The following is a 4,908-nucleotide window of genomic DNA, read 5'->3' on the forward strand; positions in this document are numbered from 1 at the left end:
GGTCACACATGGTTTAGATGGTAAATATTTATGTTCCCTTAGCGGTTCATCACGTCAGCAAATGGGAATATGTTCCATAATCCATGTTTATTTACATCAGTGCAAATTGTCCACTGATATTGGTGTAATTTCTCACCCCTTTTGGCTGTATGAAAGTTAATTTCCCCTCAGACACACATTTGTTCTTTGATATTATGAAGGTCATTTGTGTAAAATGTACTTTTCCCCAGTCATTCACCCCATCTCTTTACATTGCTTATGCATGTTTGGTGGCCTGGCTGCATCCAGACGATGTCAAAGGCCCATCCTGGTAGATCTGAACCTAATGCAGCTTGGAGTGATCGGATGACATTAATCACATTTAAGTGCCAGGTGTAACTGAGGCCATAGATGCTCCATATTCCATTACTTTGAGAGTGTTTACCACTCCACCACGCCTTCAGCAGGCTGGAAAAGTGGGATTGATACTGTTTTTCATACTAAGAGGGACCAAGAGTCTGTTGATTGGTCAGTCATTGGGTTCATTTGTTTTATTATATGTTCAAATAAAATCAAGCTTGATTCATACAGCACATTTCATACATGGATGCAACAAAATGGCTTCACAGGAAAAATACTTTAAAAAACATTGAAAATAAACAGAAATATTTTGTACACAACAAACATAAGACTAAACTGAAAGACTAATGAGCACCCTATGGAAATGCCATTGATTCAAATGTTAATTGGATGCAATATCCAAACCAAAATATAAGTTTGGGACACTGAAAGTTGACAATAAACAACAACTGGGACCTAAAAGACACCCACCCTGAGACCCACTAAATCTGCCCAAGAAGAGGCAAACAAAAGAAAAACCCACACCAAACTTAAAGACAGGAAATAAACCAAAAAGGTGGAGCAACTAAAGGTGTTGACTCTCCACATGTATCAAGACAACTGGAGCACTGGGCCAGACACTCTTAAATAGAACCTGGACCAGCTCAGGTGAAACACCTTCCCACTAACGAGATGGACAAGCCAGCACAGGTGTAACACATACTGATTAACGAGGTGACACCAATCAGTGCACCCAAGACACATTTCAGTTGAATGCATTCAGTTGTACAATCAATCAATCAAATGTATTTATAAAGCCCTTCTTACATCAGCTGATATCTCAAAGTGCTGTACAGAAACCCAGCCTAAAACCCCAAACAGCAAGCAATGCAGGCGTAGAAGCACGGTGGCTAGGAAAAACTCTCTAGGAAAAACTCCCTAGAAAGGCCAAAACCAAGGAAGAAACCAGGCTATGAGGGGTGGCCAGTCCTCTTCTGGCTGTGCCGGGTGGAGATTATAACAACATGGCCAAGATGTTCAAATGTTCATAGATGACCAGCAGGGTCAAATAATAATAATCAAAGTGGTTGTCGAGGGTGCAACAGGTCAGCACCTCAGGAGTAAATGTCAGTTGGCTTTTCATAGCCGATCATTCAGAGTATCTCTACAACTTCCATTTCACATAATCATCTACAAAGCTTCACCTTCTACAATATAAACATGGTGTCTACTGGCTACACGTATTTCTAAATAATAATATACAATCATACTTTTTTATCCTTTCTCTTTCTATAGAATCCTAAAACTCACTAGCTTCTAGAACTCTCGTCCCCTTGGAACGAGCCCAAACAAAACTCATCTCCAATACATTTATTGTATATATACACAATACAGTGTGTTCTCTGGTGTAATGTCAGCTGGCAAGATTGACCAAAACTCTTCCCACATTGATCACAGCTATAAGTTTACTCCCCTGTGTGTGTTCTCTGGTGCACTGTCAGATTGCCAGATTGACAAAAATTCTTCCCACATTGATCACAGCTATAAGGTTTCTCTCCTGTGTGTGTTCTCTGGTGCACTGTCAGATTGCCAGATTGACAAAAATTCTTCCCACATTGATCACAGCTATAAGGTTTCTCTCCTGTGTGTGTTCTCTGGTGTAATGTCAGCTGGCTAGATTGACCAAAACTCTTCCCACATTGACCACAGCTATAAGGTTTCTCCCCTGTGTGTATTCTCTGGTGTAAAGTCAGCTGGCTAGATGTAGTAAAACTCTTCCCACATTGATTACAGCTATAAGGTTTCTCTCCTGTGTGTATTCTACGGTGTAAAGTCAGAGAGCCAGATGTAGTAAAACAATTCCCACACTGATCACAGCTGTAAAGTTTCTCTCCTGTGTGTATTCTCTGGTGTTGAGTCAGATGGCAAGATCGACCAAAACTCTTCCCACATTGATCACAGATATAAGATTTCTCTCCTGTGTGTGTTCTCTGGTGTAGATTCAGAGAGCCAGATGTAGTAAAACTATTCCCACACTGATCACAGCTGTAAAGTTTCTCTCCTGTGTGTATTCTCTGGTGTTGAGTCAGATGGCAAGTTCGACCAAAACTCTTCCCACATTGATCACAGCTGTAAGGTTTCTCTCCTGTGTGTGTTCTCTGGTGCACTGTCAGCTGTCCAGAATGACCAAAACTCTTCCCACATTGACCACACCTATAAGGTTTCTCTCCTGTGTGTATTCTCTGGCGTTGAGTCAGATGGCAAGATTGACCAAAACTCTTCCCACATTGATCACAGCTATAAGGTTTCTCTCCTGTGTGTGTTCTCTGGTGTAGATTCAGAGAGCCAGATGTAGTAAAACTCTTCCCACATTGATCACAGCTGTAAGAATTCTCTCCTGTGTGTGTTCTCTGATGAATTTTAATGCCTGATGAGGTGAATCTCTTCCCACAATCAGAGCAGCAGTGAGTTCTCTTCCCTATGGGTCTTTGCAGGTGTTTAATGAGGTGTTCTGATCTGGAGAGACTCTTCTCTGCCTCTTCAGCACCATGAGGTTGTTGAGGCTCCCCAGAGGATCCACGATAGTCCCGTCTCTCTCCTGTGTGAACAACAAAGTCAGACAGATGATTAAAGGCCCACAACAGCGGTAATCCACTTTCTGTGTTTGCTAAAATTGCAGCACGAGGGCAATTTGATTGCAGAAACTCCTCCCTGCTAATGAGGAAACCGATAGTTATGGATGTACTATATCTGCATGGAGCAAAAATAGTGAGCAAAGATTTTAGTTTTTCACAATGTATTCTGAATGTAAATGGGGGAAACTCAGGGGAGTAACCTCCATTTCCAGGTTGCAAATGAGTACATTTCACACTACTTTGGATTATAATTGTAAGGCTCGTTTGAATGTCCTGTTTAATATAATATTTGCTACAGTATTATGAATTATGTGTAATTATTGAAGAACCGTGTTAATGACAGTATCCATTTGGGTGTTGTCAATAAAGTTAAGATTTAATTTTTTATTTGACCTTTATTTAACCAGGTGGCCAGTCGAGAACAAGTTCTCATTTACAACTGCGAGCTGGCCAAGATAAAGCAAAGCAGTGCGACAAAAACAACAGAGTTACACGTGGGATAAACAAAAGTACAGTCAATAACACAATAGAAAAATGTATATACAGTGTGTGCAAATGGAGTAAGGATGTAAGGCAATAAATAAGCCATAGTAGCAAAGTAATTACAATTTAACAAATTAACACTGAAGTGATGGATGTGCAGATGATGATGTGCAAGCAGAAATACTGGTGTGCAAAAGAGCAAAAAAAGTAAATAAAAACATGGGGATGAGGTAGGTAATTGGATGGGCTATTTACAGATGGGCTGTGAACAGCTGCAGCGATCGGTAAGCTGCTCAGATAGCTGATGCTTAAAGTTAGTGAGGGAGATATAAGTCTCCAAAGTCAGCAATTTTTGCAATTCGTTCCAGTCATTGCCTGGAAGGAAAGGTGGCTGGCAGTCACTGGCAGCAGAGAACTGGAAGGAAATGCAGCCAAAGTAGGTATTGGCTTTGGGGATGACCAGTGAGATATACCTCCTGGAGCGCGTGCTATGGGTGGGTGTTGCTATGGTGACCAGTGAGCTGAGTGAAGTCGGCCTAGCAAAGACTTATAGATGACCTGGAGCCAGTGGGTTTGGCGACGAATATGTATGTAGCGAGGGCCAGCCGACAACAGCATACAGGTCGCAGTGGTGGGTGGTATATGGGGCTTTAGTGACAAAACGGATGGCACTGTGATAGACTGCATCCAGTTTGCTGAGTATAGTGTTGGAGGCTATTCTGTAAATGACTTCGCCAAAGTTAAGGATCGGTAGGAAAGTCAGTTTTACGAGGGTGTTTGGCAGCGTGAGTGAAGGAGGCTTTGTTGCGAAATAGGAAGCCGGTTCTAGATTTAATTTTGGATTGGAGATGCTTAATATTTTAATATTAGTCTGGAAGGAGAGTTTATAGTCTAACCAGACACCTAGGTATTTATAGTTGTCCACATATTCTAAGTCAGAACCGTCCAGAGTAGTGATGCTAGTCGGGCGGGTGTAGGCAGCGATCGGTTGTTGATTGATCGGTTGTTCTTTTCGGCTGATGAGTCTGCCAATAAGAATACGGTGATTGACAGAGTCGAAAGCCTTGGCCAGGTCGATGAAGACGGCTGAACAGTACTGTCTTTTATTGATGGTGGTTATGATATCGTTTAGTACAGCTCGGAAACCGGATTGCACAGCGGAGAAGATACGGTGGGATTCGAAATGGTCAGTGATCTGTTTGTTAACTTGGCTTTCGAAGACTTTAGAAAGGCAGGGCATGATGGATACAGGTCTGTAACAGTTTGGGTCTAGAGTGTCACCCCCGTTGAAGAGGGGGATGACCACGGCAGCTTTCCAATCTTTAGGAATCTCAGACGATACGAAAGAGAGGTTGAACAGACTAGTAATAGGGGTTGCCACAATGGCGGCAGATCATTTTAGAAAGAGAGTGTCCAGATTGTCTAGCCCAGCTGATTTGTACGGGTCCAGGTTTTGCAGCTCTTTCAGAAC

General features: G+C 42.2%; 1 pseudogene; it reads right to left on the reverse strand.

Annotated features, from left to right (window-relative positions):
• Positions 1-1,757: 1,757 nt before the first annotated feature.
• On the reverse strand, positions 1,758-2,645 carry LOC115186544 (zinc finger protein 135-like; annotated as a pseudogene).
• Positions 2,646-4,908: the final 2,263 nt, after the last annotated feature.

Source organism: Salmo trutta, unplaced genomic scaffold (assembly GCF_901001165.1).
Source record: "Salmo trutta unplaced genomic scaffold, fSalTru1.1, whole genome shotgun sequence".
NCBI classification, from domain to species: Eukaryota; Metazoa; Chordata; class Actinopteri; order Salmoniformes; family Salmonidae; genus Salmo; species Salmo trutta.